Raw genomic sequence first — 18,194 nt, 5'->3', positions numbered from 1 at the left:
TGTCAACTCCCAGAATTCCTGAGCCAGCCATGAACCCCCACTTGATAATTTCTCAACATGGCTGTTAGGATGTCCATCACTCCTTACTTAGATATCCTTCCCTAAGTAATGTCTAACCTGGCCTTTTCCTCCCTGCTCTGTCTCTCCCAAAGTTTCCTGACTTGATTACAGATGGATTACAACCCAAGGTTCTGAAGGAACTGGCAGATGTGATCTTAGAACCACTGAATTATATCTTTCAAAGATCCCGGAACACTGGGGAACTACCAGAGTGGAAAAGAACTGATGCAGTTCCCATCTTCCAAAAAGGGGAAAAAAATAGATCCAGGAAACTACAGGCCTATCCGTGTTCTGCCCCAGTTCTGGATTTCCAAGGATATTGACACACACCAACGGTCCTTATCAAATTTATTAAGTAGCAAGAATAAACAAGACTGGCAAAGGTTGGCAACCAGCCCAGAAAACAAGATATGATAAACCAAAATACTCTGATAATAATACGAGTTGTTTCCAGCAAGAATGCAGTAAGTGCATGTGACTTAAATAGGCTAAGGGAGTGGCCAATTATCCTCAAGCCCTACTCTCAAGTAGACCTCCTCCTCCCGAGTAGCCACTCCTGCCTTTTGGCAGCCCTGTGTGCTTGAGCATTGAGGAGAGGCTCCTCCACTTCACTCTCTCCACTTGAAGGAGCCTCTGGAGGTTCTGAAGGCCCTGGCTGAGTCTCTGCCTCTGGCACCACATCCTCTTCAGCCTCCTCACTGTCCGACGCGAGCGCTGGCTGCGCAGGCTGCTGGCGCAACCCCACACCAGCCTCCTCCTCATCGGGATCAGCCACGATCCATGCAGGCCGCTGGCAGGCCACAACAATCAGCCTGACCTTCATATCTGAGAAGATTCTGGAAAAGATAATCAAGCAATGAATCAACAAACAACTAGAGGCAAACAAAGGCATAACCAAAAGCCAACATGGGTTGTCAAAAACAGATCATGCCAGACTAATCTTATTGCACTCTTTGACAAAGTGACAAAATTAGTGGACCAGAGAAATGTTGTGAATATAATTTACTTGGACTTCACTAAGGCATTTGACAAAGTAGACCATAACGTGCTACTTGATAAAATAGAAAAATGTGGGTTAGACAGCATCACCACCAGATGGATTCATAACTGGCTGAACAACCTCACTCAATGTGTAGTCCTCAATGGAACTGCACCTACATAGAGGAAAGTATGCAGTGGAGTACCCCAAGGCTCTGTTTTAGGCCCAGTACTCTTCAACATCTTTATCAATGATTTGGATGAGGGGATAGATGGGGAACTCATCAGATTTGCAGATGACACCAAGCTGGCTGGAATAGCTAACACTCCAGAAATAGGCTTAAGATACAGAAAGATCTTGACAGACTTGAACATTGGCCACTACCTAACAAGTTTTTAAGAAGAGTTTAGACAATTCTCAGAGACTGCCCAGCAAGTCCCTGGAGTTTCTTGGCAAGGATTTTCAGAAGTGGTTTCCCACTGCCTCCTTCCCAGGGCTGAGAGAAAGTGACTAGCCCAAAGTCACCCAGCTGGCTTTGTGCCCAAGGTGGGACTAGAATTTACAGTCTCCTGGTTTCTAGCCTGGTGCCTTAACCACTACACCAAAGTGGCTGTCATGGTAGCAACAAACCAGAACAGATTACCTGAATCTTGGTATAATAACAGTAAAATTGGAAGCTTGCCAAATCCACTGTTCCTGGTGTTTACTTATATTATTCCCCTGTTGCTAGCATTTATTGATTGCCATTCCTTTCTTGTTAAACTTTGCTTTGGGAAGAAAAGGTGCAGCTTTAGAGAACATGAGATCTGTGACATAATACTGCAGTACTCATTCTCTAACAAGAATGCACTTAAAGCAGCTAATTTATTTCTCCTCCTCATTATTTTCTTTTCTTCTTCTAAATAGACAGTCAAGAGATCATTCCCCTCTCCCCCTTTCTTTTTCTTTTAAAAATATTGTGTATTTTTCCAATTTTCATGAGGTACAGTATGGCAGAAACCTCCCTGCTGAGATATTCAAAGAAAAACCGTATAAGTGCCCAGAAACAGTGGTAAGAAAACATGCAAAGGCTCCATGAAGGCACCATTAAGGTAATTATTCTCTACTTATTTAAAACTGAAGTAAGCAAAAGATACTGAAGCTGTTTGTGAACAGATTGATTTATTCATTGGAATTTGAGGCCTTATGTTTATTCAGGATCGCTTTTTGATAATGAGACCTTGGTATATCTGTTTCTGCTGCAAAAATCTGAGATGGGGGAGTTTTTATAGCAGTATTGGTAACTTCAACTTGGTATGCACTTTAACTCCCCAGCCAGCTCAGGGATACATGCAGAACTTTCTAAACTGTTGATGAGCAAAGAGTCTTCTTTTATAGAATATGGAAGAAGAAAATAACAACAATCAGAAATACAAGATAGCCTCTCAAAACTGTACAAACTCTGTCAGAAAGGCTGGAGCTCAGAATAGAAAAGAATAACAGAGTTGGAAGGTACCTTGGAGGTCTTCTAATCTAACCCCCTGCTTAGGCAGGAAAACCTACACCACTTCAGACAAATGGTTATCTACTCTCTTCTTAAAAACGTCCAGTGTTGGAGCATTTGCAACTTCTGCAGGCAAATTGTTCCACTGATTAATTGTTCTAACTGTCAGGAAATTTCTCCTTAGTTCTAAATTGCTTCTCTCCTTGATTAGTTTCCACCCATTGCTTCTTGTCCTACCTCAGGTGCTTTGGAGAATAGCTTGACTCCCTCTTCATTGTGGCAACCCTTGAGATATCGGAACACTGCTACCATGCCACCCCTAATCCTTTTCATAAGACTAGACATATCCACTTCCACAACAGTTCTTTTTATGTTTTATCCTTGTGTCCACTCCTCGAGAATAAGTACATATTTTTGAGAGATAACAAAAATAATACTCCATCCCCCAAAATCCTTTGAATGTGTTAGAAATAAAGGAAATCTCAGGATTTCCCAGAGCTGTGGGTGCTCCATCACTGGAGGTTTTCAAGAAAAGATTGGACATCCATTTGTCTGGGATGGCATAAAGTCTCCTGCCTTGGGCAGGGAGTTGGACTTGAAGACTTCCAGGGTTCCTTCCAGTCTCATGAGTCTACGTTTCTATTTAAGAACATTGAGACAAGAAAATGGTGAATCAATAAGTATGATAAGAAGGCAGAACTTCATAATTTCTTCTCTCGGGGGGAAATGGAGCCTTAACTTATTATTGTTATGTTACTGGGAGGGAACTACAGTTTAGGGTAGAAAAAGAAAAAGTAAGAAATAACTATCTAGTTTAAATGATACATCAGATACATCACAGGGTACTGAAGGAAATAATGGAAATGATCCCAGAACCACTGATTGATTATCTTCCTCCTAGAAGACTGGAGGAAAGCTGATTATTATCTCCATCTGCATTATCACCCCAGAGCTGAGGTGGCACAGTGGTTAGAGTGCAGTACTGCAGGCTACTTCAGCTGACTGCTAGCTGCAGTTCAGCAAATCGAATCTCACCGGCTCAAGGTTGACTCAGCCTTCCATCCTTCCAAGGTGGGTAAAATGAGGACCCAGACTGTTGGGAGCAATATGCCGAATCTGTAAATCGCTTAGAGAGGGCTGTAAAAGCACTATGAAGTCTAAGTGCTATTGCTATAGTCTGGCTACAAAAATACAAGTGAATTCCTATCCCCAGTTAACATACCTCTAATAATAATAATAATAATAATAACTCTTATGAATTTTTCCTTCTAAGCCAGGATACTCTGCTCAATAGTCAGAACAGCCTGTGGTTAATTATAATAAAATGTATATACCTAATATTCATTGGTTATTTTCTCTAAAGAATTAATAAATTTGATATGCCTTTGTTTCTCTCTTCAGAAATAGAAGAACAACTCAGGAAACTGAAAAAATTTGTCAAATTGATCTGCATATTGGACACAGTGAACTTAAAAAGTGACCAAGGATAAATGTGAAAAGAAACTGCCAAAGATGAAGAAACAAGGAAATCAAACTGGATGTCAGAACCATGACAATTATCAAAACAGAAGCCAAAGCCAAGAAAAACAAAAATCTCAAGAAGGAACTTGATACAGAGTTTTAGTTTTAATCAGTATTACAAAAACACCAGTATTACAAAAACACCATGTTTGAAGATGGAAACATGGAAAAATAAGGGGGAAAAATCTCAGAATTCAAAAGGAGATTCCAGTTTTAAATTAGTTTGATAAGTTTGGCATTGGTTTGATGCCAATGGAAAAATAGAATTGATTTTAAAAAATGTCAAACAAAGATATAAGGACTATATTGAAATTTTGTAGAGGAGAAATGTCAACATTCAAGATACATTAGAAGATGTTCCTTATGTACAAGAAGGACTTATAGTAGAAGATGAAGTTAGACCAGTGTTTCATTCATTACCAAGGGGGAAGGCAATAGAAACTGATGGAATATCTATAGAAATAAGGTAAGTGAAGTAAGAATGATCAGTAAAAGTTCTAACTAAAGTATGCCAGCAAGTATGGAGAACAACACAGAGATATCCAATCTTAGAACTGATGATGCTGTTGTTGGGTGGTAATTAGCTTCTGCCTTTTAGGAACAACCATCATAATAAAAGAACCCAGAGGCCAAGAATGTACCACGACATAGCACTTAGTGTGGAACCAGGTAAAGCAGGAAAAATGTGATCTCAAAGATGAAAAGACTTATCTGTCACTATTTTAGATAAATAATAAACTTGGCCCTTGTTGACCCAATTCTTAAGTCTAATATTTTGATTTCTAGGATGATCACACCTAGCAAGTACAATGCTTACTGTGCAGTATTATTAATACAGTCCCATCTATATCATGTCAGCCCTTGTCTCTCTAGGTAGGCAATTAAGGCTGTTTTTATGCTATTAAACAAGCTCTAATAGTTGCAGCCAACAGGCTATCTATTATCATGAATGAGTGCAATTACTATCCCAGTCACAATCAATATTTGCTTACACACAGCTGAGATATTGAAAGCATGCAGTGTGTTTAACTGGCTGTTACCATTCAGATAGTGGGGGAACTCACAGAGGCTAAGAAAAGTTATTGTTTGACTGTTTTCTATGATCATCTGCAAAATGAATCTTGGAAAGCATCACTGTAAACACTAGAGCCGTGATGGCGAACCTATGGCATGTGTGCCGGAAGTGGCACGCAGAGCCATCTCTACAGGCATGTGAGCTGTCACCTGTTGCTCTTCTGGGTTCCGGCGTGCCAGCCAGCTGGTCTTCACGCACACATACGTGCCAGAAACTGGAAGACCAGGTGGCTGGTGTGCATTGTTCCACTCTTACCATCAATAGCGGAAAAATAGTAAAGAAATCAAGATGCCTGATAAAAATAACATTAAGAGTCTGGATAGAGATGATCACTACAACAAATACCTGGGCATCCTCCAAGGTGACAACATCAAACACACTTAAGTCAAGAAGAAGGTTAGAAATGAATACATTATGAAAGTGAAGAAGATCTTAAAATCCAAACTCAGTAGAGGAAGTACCATTAAGGCAATTAACACCTGGGTAATTTTATACACCAATGAATTAGTTGATTGGACTCAAGCAGAACTAAAAGCAGTGGATAGGAAAACCAAACATAATGACAATTAATCATATCTTTCATCCACACAGCAATGTTTCCAGACTTTACTTAGCAACAAAAATAGATGGGCATGAAATGCTGCAAGTATACCAGACAGTTGGAAAAAATGGGTGAGGGGATTTGAAGGTTATCTGAAAGACAGTGAAGAAGATGCACTGAAGCTAGTATACCATGAAGGGCTCTGAGTATTAGAGAGACCAAACAAGCCTACAAGAAAGACCACATAAAGAAAAAAGGCATGGTAAGGGGAGGTATTACATATCCAATGAGCAGGAAAATTGAAGAAAAACAGAGCGACTAATTCTGGCCACACAAAACCAAGTCTTAAGAACAAATGCATACAAAGCCATAATTGAGAAGACAGCAACAGATAGCAAATGCAACCTTTGCAAAGAAGCTGAAGAAAATAGTAGACCGTGCAGTTAGTTGTTATAAGAAGATTGCACAGACTGACATGCCACTACAAATAATGGCATGACAAAGTAACAACAATGGTGTATTGGAATATCTACAAGAAATACTACTTGCCTGCAAGCAAGAACTGGTGGGACCACAAAATAGACAAAGTAATAGAAAATGAAGAAGTGAAATTGCTCTGGGACTTTAGAATTCAAACAGACAAGGGTCTGCCACAAAACACCTCAGACATAACAATTGTTGATAAGAAAGTCAAAAAAAAAAGCCTATAAAGTAAACAAGGAGAGCAAAGAAAGAATTAGAGAAGATAACAAAACACGAAGACTTGCAAATAGATGTTGGACGCTTATGGCAAATGAAAGCAAAGATAGTACCAAATAATAATAGGTGCCTTGGCTGCAATCCCAAAATAAATGGATCAGCATTGGCAAAATCATGATCAGTCAATTGCAAAAGGCAGCATTACTTGGAACAGTTTATATCTTGTGATGATAACTTTAAACTTCAAATAACATCTGCTTAGCCCAATTCCTTGGGAAGGACTTGATAGGTTGATAAAATGCCATATCCAGTCTAAACATATGGTTGACTATGCAACCAATCATAATAATAACATAATAGTTAAAACATTTTAAGTTCTTAGAATTTAAGATTTAAGTGTTTAAAATCGTCTCAGCTTCAAATGTGGTTGCTGCTGGTATTTCCAGTTTTTTTACCCTTCTTGTACACCTAATAACTTACAGCAAGTGATGAAGAAACAGGTGAGACATTTATTTTGTTTAACCTCTTTTTTCATAGTTGGCAATAGCTCCAGAACTTTTTTCTTAGTGATGCCAAATCTCTCCCTACCTGGGAAGGATGGAGCACTTTTCTTTGGCAATGCCAGCTCCATCCCCACCTCTACATGTTCAAATGGCTAATAAGTGCAGTTATTGTACAGCTAAACCTTCATTATTTATATTTTGTCTCAGGTTGTGAAATGATGTTTTTAAGTGACCACTTGGATATATGGATGGGGATGAATTATATATCCACTTGTTCATGTCCAAATGTCTTGACACAATTGCATTTTATTTTGCCAGACTTAATGTATATTATGCTGCAAAGGCCTCACATCTACAAGAACTGAAAATATAAAGGTAAAGGTCAAAGAACCTGTTGTGCATGTTGCTTAGCATAAATCCAACTGTGTCCGTGGAGGTTAATCCCAGGCAATTGTTTTAAAAACTCTGGAAAAATTACCCTATGAATGCATCCATGCTGGCTGACAAATGGGATGTAATTGCTTCATCCCTGTTCCAAACTAGCATTCATCTTAATTGCACTCCCAAAACATGTACTAATGCCTATAACTAGGTAAATGTGAGCTGATTTGTTACCATGGCATGTGCCTTAAATGCACAGACCAATTTATGTATTGTTCCCATTCAGTGCTCACCTCTAATATCCAGGGTTGTATGAATTTCAGATTGATCCTAATGCTCTCCTTTGTTCTTGGACTTGGACATGGATTCCATGGGATATTAGTCAAGCACATGTTTCATCCTTCTTTTCTTCTTTTAATAAATTTGACAGATAGCAAGCCAAAGGATACTTGGAAGAGCAAAGTAAAGACTATCTATGGTCATATCTGACAGTGTGTTTAACTTAAATGCATATTGAAGAAATAGCAGGGGGAAATAGTAGTTCAACAAGACTCCTGCAACCTTGGTGCCAAAATTAAGAATCATTGTTATTAATTAACTATATATTGTGAATAATTTAAAGGAAATCAGACTTCTCTCTCTATACCAGGTTAGTAAGTCACACAGTCAGTTGAAGATGACACAAACGAAATACCCTTGAACTGTTGAAAGCTGTAAGAGAAGAGCCATTTAAAAAGACTATGGTTGCATGGCAACAAATATGGTGGACTTCACATTGATTTGATAATGAATTCAATTTAAAAACTCAGGTGTCTCCCAGGTTAAGGATCTCTCTCTTCATCTATGAACAGCATCACTGTTTAACTGGTAAGTGGAAAACTCCTTTTGTCTTTCTTCATTTTAACTTCTCCTTGGTGGTGATAAAATATGGGTCTGAAATCAAGAAGATAGACAAAATAAGATCTCCTAATTTTCAGACGTACAGCTGATAGCTGAAGAACAGCCAAAAGCTTTAAGCGCACTGAATGCATTCCTGAGAATAAAGCAGACAAATACATGGAGATCAGTTTTTAAAAATCTTTCCTGCAATGTTATTTCAGAAAGAGAAACTTTTTAAATGAAATCTTTAATGTATTATCTGAAAGAAATGTTTGAGCTGATGTAGAAATTTGATGCTTTAGAAAAGAAAATGAATAGAAAGGAAAATTTATAAAAGAAAATCTTAGCAATTGATACATGTAAAACTAGTTTCATAATTCTGATAAAAAAATTGCCACAGACATTAACCCTATATTCAAAATAAGTAATGATATTCAAAATGAAGTGATCTGTCTATAGGATCTATTTCCTAGAAATAATTTATCATTTTTAAACACTTGTGAAGCAAGATTAGTTCACAGCACTCTTTGGGGAGAAGTGTGTATTGTAAGGGTTTTTTTTTTTAAAAAAACTTTTGTGGGAATACAAGCTTGAAATCAAAACTGGTAACTGTAAGGGTTTCCTTTTTAATTCAGTACTAAAACCCAGTCCTAATGTGAAGGGTTTTATCAATGCAGCAGTGGTGGGTTTCAAATTTTTTTACTATCGGTTCTGTGGGTGTGGCTTGGTGGGTGTGACATGACTTGGTCGGTGTGAAATGACTTGGTGGGTGTGGCTTGGTGGGCGTGGCAGGGGAAGGATGCTGCAAAATCTCCATTCCCACCCCACTCCAAGGGAAGGATACTGTAAAATCTCCATTTCCTCCCCAATCCAGAGAAAGGTTATTGCAAAATCCCCATTTCCTCCCAATCAGCTGGGACTTGGGAGGCAGAGAATAGATGGGGGTGGGGCCAGTAAGAATTTTTACTACCGGTTCTCCGAATTACTCAAAATTTCCGCTACCGGTTCTCCAGAACTGGTCAGAACCTGCTGAAACTCACGTCTGCAATGCAGTATTTCTCATCCTTGGCAACTGGTTGTGCTGAGGAATTTTGGAAGCTGAACTACACACAACTTAAAGTTGTTAAGGTTGAGAAACACCGATCTACAGTATGGCTTCTAATTTATAAATGTTTCAGTTAAATTATATATTTTCTTCTTCTATGAAAATATTTACATGCATTTTTCTTTTTAAAAAATCTAATTTTAGTGTTATGGAATTGTAAAATTTAAATGTCCAGAGGACATTGATGCTTACTATTTTTTAAAAATAAGAATTCTCATATCCTTCTACATGAGAGTGATTTTTTAAAATCTAGAAATGTCTTGGTTCAGTATATATATTAATTAAAATTAAAAATCTATTAAAGGTATGAAAATGTTGATTAATAAGTCTTCAAAATTTGTAGATGAACAAGAAAAATGTGATTTCAAAGCATTATTTAAAGTAGAGGTGAATAAATATTTTTAAAACTATATTTGTATTTATTAATTATGGTGTTCCTATTAAGGACTATCTTGATACCTTGAATAATCATTCTGAATATCAGATAATTTTGGCTGATGATGTTAATATAGTTTTAGATCCATCATTATATTGCAATACTTTTGTGCTAAATTTAATCTCCATCTAGGGCACAACTACAAAGTTACATATTATAGTTTAATTTAGTGGATATATTGTCACTTCTTTTGAACGCTACATAAATCTAATTCCATGTTTCGCTATTTCAATCTTCAATTGATGAAAGTGATAAATGTAATATTACAATATCCATTAATGTTCAACTATCATTATCTTTTAATTTTTAAATCTTTTTTAAACCTTAACATTTTTATTAGATTATAAGATAAAATACAAAATACAAAAGTAAATAGGAAGACACAGTGGGGGGAAAGGGGGAAAGAAAAGTGAGGAGAAACAGGAAAGAAAAGAAGAAACATTGACTTCTGACTCCCTCTGTTGCAGTAAAAAAAAGCATTAACATCAAACCACAACTTTTTGTTTTTCCATAATAATATAAACTAGCCATTTCTATAAAGACATATCAGTCTAATTGGTAAAACTACCATAATAGTCACCCTATTTTTAAAAACATAGTTTAATACTGTACAAATTATTATTTAGCTATCCACTTTTTATAAAACTGATAAACAAGACTTTGAAGATTTTTTTTAATAGACTGCAAAGACATATTAATGATCATATTATTTCATATGCATCATAAAAAATAAGCAATCCAAACAAGACCATTTTAAAAATTAAAGAAACTTTTGAGGAAGTATGTAAGAAAATCTATATTTATGTAAAAGGGTCATATCTACTAGACTGGCATTCTGAGTAGAATAATCATTGACTTGTATAAAAGAACAATATCGTTTTATAGGAAGAAATAGAGAACACATCCAGTGAATTATTGGCTTCTCAGCTGAAACAGCAACAACATTAATTATATTGTATAATTAATGTTCTTTGCAAAATATGAAATGACTCTAATCTAATGAATTAGCATTTTAAAAACAAATAATTGTGCTTGATTTTATAATATGGAGTCAAAGGTTGCTAAGAAAGAAATTATTTAAAATAATGAATCTATATTTCATATACATAAGTTAATTATCTGACTGTATCTTTATTTCTTCACTGATACTATTAAATCTAAAAATAGATGATGCTCCTAGTCCTTTATTTTCTCCTCCTTTTTTGCAATTTTATAATGAGGATTTTTGAATGAAGTATTGCAATCTTCTTTTAATTAGTTTCACACAACTGAATTTGAAGGTTAGTAAAGATAGTGCTGACAGTGCAAATTATCATCTGAATTCTTTTATAAATCTTGATGCCAAAATGTTGGTAGTGTCACTGAAATGTAGATTACAGATGATCTTATTGTCCCTCAAGGGCAATTTTGCAGCATGAAAGTTCAGTAAGTCTCAAATAACATTAGATTATTAATGTATATTACAAATATCAATTCAGAAAAGTGGAATCAATGCTGCCCGTGTTGGACACGGAAAAGGCCTCGCTTATCATGTGGTTTAAATTCTTGGAGCACCTTCTGGTGAAACATGAATGTTTCTTTTATTTAATTAATTGAATTAAAACTTTAGTCCTTCAGTCACATATCGAATTACCTTCATTGATGCCTTGTCAAGGAAGCCTTTTCTTTTCCTCTTGCATTTAATTTGATAGTGAAACTACTATCCTTGTTTAATCAGACAATTGAAGGATAGTATAGACATAAAAATGGTTGAAGTTGAAAACAAAGTGTTATTCCAGACTGATGATGTAGTATATTTTATTGATAATTCTGAATATTCTGTATCAAATCTCATAGACAGAGTATAAGTGGCTAATGAGTTTTCAGGTTAATCAATTAACTGGTGGAAGCCTAATACATTTATTTCAGTTCTCTTAAATATCTTGGAAGTACTTAGACAAATGTCTTTCTGGTATCTGTAAATATTCTTTTTAGTCTTAATATTCATAGAAATACATTATTTAATACTGATAGAAATTCATAGTTATAAATTCTAGTGAGCTTGTCTGGAACTACAAGTGGTGTGAAATGAATATTATTTCAAGATTCATGCATGTACTTAGAGAGGTTCCCAAGTTAATATCTTTAAGATATTTTAAAAAGATACCGTGTTATCATTGTTTTTTGAGAAAAAGCATTCAATTTGTCTTTATCTAAATTACAGTTTTCATATATGTTTTCTGAATATCAGCTTTATCATGCCTATTTTTCCCTGGAATCAAAATGATTTAGTTCAAAACCTTTATGGGAACAATTACAACATAACTAAGTGATTATAGTACCATGACAGACACTTGGTTCCTTTTTTAAAAATAAAAACTCTTACAGTATTTCCTGTATTAAAGGTTGTAAAATAGATTTGGAGGATGTTGGGATGGAAGTATTACTTCTATGGGAATGCTATTTGGGATAATCCTGATTTGAAAGTTGGGGGTAATGTTTTAAACAACATTCAAGGCATAACTATTCTAACAAAATGCAGTTAGTCATCCTGGAAAGAAACTTTATGAGATTTTTAGTCCACCCCAGTCTGTTATAGCTATTGGTCTGCCTACCTTTAATACTGGATTTAAAGTTCTTATATTACTCACAAATGTAGCATTTGATGAGCTGAAATCCATAAATTAATAAAATTTATAGGCTAAAAGAGTTGTTAATACTTTAGATCTAATTGTTAATTAAAAGTTTAAATCATTTAAATTATTACAAGAGGAATTCAGATTGCAGCAGAATGTCAGTGTATTCACTCAAAACATCTCTTGCTGGCACAAATTGTTCCAGGCACATTGACAGCATGTAAAATTCTGGATTTGCTATGTCAGCAAATTTAGAACAGACTATGTGGCCTAGAGAGTCAAAACATTGGTTGATATTTATAACGAAGAGGGGAAATGCAAAAGTATGTGCACATTACTGAACCATTGAACTAATTCATCATGCAGGCAAAGTTTTTTTTTTTAAAAAAAGAGCTTAAAAAGAAGAATTGAACTATACGGGGAGAGAGAAATGCTGAACAACTAGGCAAGTTTTTGGAAAGGCAGAGGTACATGAGAGAGTATAGCTAACATGAAATGGATAATGAAGAAAACAATCCATGAAGGAGTTTGCCTTTGTTTTACTGACTACAGCAAGGCCTTTAGTTGTGTAGATCATGCCAGATTGTGAACATACAGTTGACAGTGCAGAAGTGAAAGTGATGGATAGTTTTGTTTTCTCTGGCTCAAGAACAGGTAAAGATGGACAGTGTGCTAAAGAAATAAAGATGAGATTAATCCTAAGGAGGAAGGCAATGACAAAACTGGGCAAATTAAGGCAGGATAAGAACATTTCTATCATAGCAAAGAACAGAACTATTAAAGCAATAGTTGTTAAAGCAAGAAACCAGGAACCAAGGTTATTCAAATGAGTACAAGTTTATTCCATGCTAATGGAAAACTACTAATGGTCAATGCAATGTCTTGTGGGCACAAAGGGACTCCAAACCAATGATGCACTTGACCTCTCCCTCAGGCTCAGTCTGGTCATCTCCTACAATAGTATTTCTGGTGGCAAAGTACGACTGCAAAGGTGTACATGAAAAAGAAAGAAAGAAAATATGGATCTGGAGATGGTTACTAAGAATATCATGAATTGCAAGATGAACCAATCAAGAAAAAAAGTTTGACTACTTACATAAGGCAATGGACAGCAAGGAGAAACTTCCATCTTTTGAACAACGTATTGCAAGCAGATGATGGAACAAAAAAATAAAATAAAATGACTTTGCCTGGCAAAGTTTGTTGAAAGTAAAAGAAGGTGAAGGCAATGGATGGAACGGATGATATGAAAGGAATTAGCCACAGATTATTATTGAAGACAGATTGAGATGGCAATCTTTTGTCCATGCAATCACCAGTAAATGTGTCTAACTCAATGGTGTGTAACTATCTAATAAATTCAAAAACAACACAATATCTTTCCAGCAGGAGAACAAAATTCACTCCTTTCTATTTTTTGTGTTTTCTTCTTAATGTACAACACCATATTGATTTAAAGATATACAGTATATGCCCCAGAAATAATGTGAGACAAATTTACCACTGAAATTTCAGAATTTTAAAATTAGCACTCCTGAGGCTCTAGCCAGTAGAAAAGAAGCTTAATTAGTAAGATCCAAGATTGAGAATCTTGCTTGGTTAATTCAAACAGAAAAGTAGGTGATTGTTCTCATCAATATATGCTAATGTACTCTCTCAGCTCTCCACACCTAAAGACCTCTTGTGTTTTGTAAAATTAGGCAATACAAGAATTTCATACTCACTCAAGGATGGGTGCCAATGAAAAACAGCCAGAAGGACCCCTGGCAATCAGGGATGTCTCAGCACTCAAGCATAGCTGCCTATTGAAGGAAGAGATATTTTATCACCTCAGGTCAAAAGGGGAGCTAGTCAGTCTGCTCTGAAACCAGAATTAAAGCTCTTAAGCCAGCCAGAAACATAGCATTTAATGAGAACTAGGAAAAAGAGAATGAGTTCTTTTCTTATTCATTTCTAGTGCTGTGCTTGATTTTTCAAGTGGTGCTGTAATACAGAGAAGTGTGTCTTTGTAACAACCAAAGCAGGATGGAGGCCCAAGCCTTCTTTCTGGAGAAAAGGAGAAATAGCAGAAAATATATAAGGCTCAAAGTTGAACAGTGGAGACCTAGGTACTCTCTGAGCTTGGTTCTGGAGTGAAATCCTCCCGGTTAACACCGGATCAGGCGATCTGGTAGCGATCGTGCTGGGGGTTCAGTGATCTGGTAGTGATGGCGGAGCAAAGCTCTACCCACCTGCCTGGGTGTCGTTACTTCCTGGTTTTAACCAGAAAGTAATGTGTTCTTTACCTTCTGTGCATGCCGAACTGGTAAGGAAGGTAAGTAGATTTCAGCCCTGGCTTGGTTGTTTGCTTACAGATGTTTCATTACTTATTACTTAACACTGATGATGTTGCCTAGTCACTGGATAATGAAACGTCTCCAAGCAAACAACCAAGCTCAGAGAACACCAAGGACTCCAAAAGGAGAAATATACTGAAAGGTAAATGGAAACTTTCAGTGACAAACATCCAGGCACGCTACACAATTTTATCTGAATACATGCGGGACTCATAGGAGAGACATTGCCCTTGAAATTTTGCTTTGCAGAAAATCTGACTGGATTTACCAAAGATGTTTAAAAGACTAAAATGGGGTTGAACAATTGTGCTTCAGCATATTTTGTGAAACTAGTATGTTGTATGAACTAGGCCAGGGGTGCCAAACTCATGAGCCACGTGCGGATGCATCATGTGCTGGCCACGCCCACCCCATTTTAGCAAAGGGAAAAAAATTGCAATATGTCACATGATGACAATGTGATGATGCGAGTTTGATACCCCTGAACTAGGCTGTCACACTAAGGCATCAGTTAAGTTCATTTTTTTTAAATATAAGCTGTTATGTGAACATAGGAATTGTACTTTTTAATGTTGGGCCTAGAGTTTAGTATGTCAATGAATTTAGCTTCTGAGTATAGAATTATGCATATAAAATCTGCCTCCTTTCAATACTTCATGCTATATATGTGATCTGAGAGTTACATAATATGATGGCATGGAAACTAATCAGGGAGAGCTCCAACCTAGAAATAAGGAGAAATTTCCCGACAGAATAATCAATCAGTGGAACGGCTTGCCTTCAGAACTTGTAGCTGCTCCAACACTGGAGGTTTTAAGAACAGATTGGACAGTAATTTGCCTGAAATGGTATAAGATCTCCTTCATAAGCAGGGCGTTGGACTAGAAGATCTCCAAGATCCCTTCCAACCCTGTTATTCCAAATTCTGCATTTTGCATACTTGAAAGAAGTAAAGCTGTGTTATATAAGCATATTTCACATTAGTCAAATTACTTTGAACCATGCCTAAAAAATAAAATTACACAGAATCACATAGGTTACCTTAATCTGCTTGGCAAACTAGCATCATGCAGAAAATATTACTGACTGTTAAAGCCATGAGCAATATCTTTGAAGTCCTACTCTCTCATTACCTGCACTGACTATATGTTTCTTTATTAAAACACCAGTTCTGTTCATTTATTTAAAATTTATTTTAAAAGATATATATGGCCACCTATTTTATACACAATACCCTTGGAGGCTCACAAGTACACAAAAAACATAAAATAACTGCATACATTTCTTGGGCTTCAATCTCACTTTAGACCAGTTTTTCCCAGGCCTGGGTAATTTACTCAAAAGTGGTTTTTCTTTGGGTAATGATACACAAACCCATTATCCAATCACAACAAAGATTTTAAAATAAAGACTTTCTGATAGTCGGTAAAAAGGACTTCCAAATAAGTCCTTTTGGGCAATGAAGGAAAATGTTTGGGAAGAGCTGCCTTAGACCATTGCTTGGGGCTTCCTAGGTTATTGGTTCAGGTTTTGTGGTTCATCAAATGCTTTATTTTTTCTTACAATGGTCAATTCTGTCTAGACAGATTGGATGGCATAAAAAGGTTGTCCCTCTTACATCCTGCTGTTTTGTTTTCTTGACTAACAAGTGGGCCTCACAAGTCTGTACTGACTATTTAGGTCCTGAGGGAGTGAATTTAAATAAAAGGAAACCAGATAGTGACCAATCTGTTTGTTTTTCCTAAACCCAGTGTCAGAGATTAGGTTCTATTTTTAAAAAATGCTGGGTGCACAGGTAAAGTGTGAATGACAAACAAAGAGTCAAAAGCTTGGCTCCGACTTACTTGCTGCCATGTTCTTAATTAGAACATAAACATTGTCAGATTATAACATTAGCAGTTCTAATTGGGCCAACAAAACAAGAGACTAACTGTCACATTAGCAGCCAGATTGCTTGCAGGCAGGATCACTGTTCAGAATACAAAAGCACTAATGACTCTGTGGGTTGAGTGAAAGGAGTAACAATCAAACCCTGATTAATAAGAGGGGGGGGAGAGGCTAGTGTAAGGAGCATGCAGGACCCAAAGAGAAGGCAAGATAAGCAACTGTGACAAAGTGCACCGTTATTTCTCTACAGACAATATGGGTATTTAGGCCAATTTTCATGGCTGAGAAAAAAGCACTTGAGGACATGAGAAATCCATGGTTTATTATCACTACCCATCTGGCAAAATGATTCCTGTGTTGTTCCACTGAATGCTAGATAGATTGATAGGAATATGACAAATAGCAGCAGCAACAACAGCAGTAGTGGTAGCTATATTGATCATGCCCCTTTAACTAAGAATAAAAACAGCAATTGAAACTATAACATATTACAAGCAACTGTAAAATCATCACACAAAATAAGGAATCTCTTCATAAAAGCCCCATAATGCATAATAATATCAACTATGTTCAAATTAATATATTTTTTTTAAAAAAAAATAAATTATACAAGTACTACTGCTCTCCATCCCCAAATATGCATTTTTAGGATTTTTTAAAATCTAAAAAGTTTGGTTCCAAATATAATTCTGGTGGGAGATGATTTAAAAAAAAACAGTTTCATCACCTACTAACAACAAAGCAAGCAGATGATACCACAGCTGATTGGCAACAATAGTGCAGACTAAATGAGTGATTGGGCTGGTGATAATTGGTTATCATGTTAGTTAGTTAGTTAGTTTATTAAATTTCTATACCGCCCTTCTCCCGAAGGACTCAGGGCAATGTACAGCCATGTTGAAACACACATAAACTCACAAAATTTAAAAACAATTTAAAATGAATATATTAAATTTGGCCCACAAAGTTAAACATTGACAAACAACCCAATTTAAAATTCATATTCTAAACCAGCCCGGCCTGTTGGAACAACAGGGTCTTAAGGGCATGGCGAAAGGTATGAAGGTCGGGGATCATACGAACCTCCAGGGGCAGGTCATTCCAGAGGGCAGGTGCCCCCACAGAGAAGGCTCTCCCCCTGGGTGTCGTCAGTCGGCATTGTTTGGCCGACGGCATCCTGAGGAGTCCCTTTCTGTGGGAGCATATTGGCCGGCAGGAGGCTACCGGTGGTAGAAGGCGATCTCATACATACCCAGATCCTAAGCCATGGAGCGATTGGATGTGATCCAATCCTAAGGATAACAGTGTCCAGTTATTACAGTAGAAGAAACCTTAACCATTCCCTACAAGAAAACAGTTTATTGATGCATATTGTATGTCCTTGTGATCCCTACATTTTAGAAGTCCTTCTACTGTTTCATTCAGTTCCTATTATGTATTTCATTAACAATAAAGAAAAGATAACCATGCTAGTTGGTTTGTGTTCTCATGAAGTTGGTAAGTATGATAAATGTCTTGAAAGTGGCATCAATCTTTGACTGGTTTCAATTTAGTATAACATGAATTTAACAGCTATAGTTGGGATTAAGGCTTCAGGTTATCTTTGAATTTAGTAACCATGGGTGATTCAATAATCCGCAGCTTTGCATGCTGTAGACATCCAATCTTAGTTGTCTCTGAGCAACATATGAACA

The 18,194-nt window shown here is 36.5% G+C and overlaps 1 long non-coding RNA gene across 1 annotated transcript; it reads right to left on the bottom strand.

The window, feature by feature from the left end:
- Window positions 1–395: 395 nt before the first annotated feature.
- On the bottom strand, window positions 396–8,169 carry LOC148116884 (uncharacterized). The gene is made up of 2 exons (XR_015733912.1): window positions 7,536–8,169; window positions 396–896 (listed from the first exon to the last, which is right to left on the bottom strand). It is a non-coding gene; the product is annotated as an uncharacterized LOC148116884 (long non-coding RNA).
- Between the last annotated feature and the right edge of the window lie 10,025 nt (window positions 8,170–18,194).

Source organism: Pantherophis guttatus, chromosome 1, assembly GCF_059756535.1.
Source record: "Pantherophis guttatus breed Tessera chromosome 1, ASM5975653v1, whole genome shotgun sequence".
NCBI lineage: Eukaryota > Metazoa > Chordata > Lepidosauria > Squamata > Colubridae > Pantherophis > Pantherophis guttatus.
This window is presented reverse-complemented; position numbering and strand designations above follow the sequence as displayed.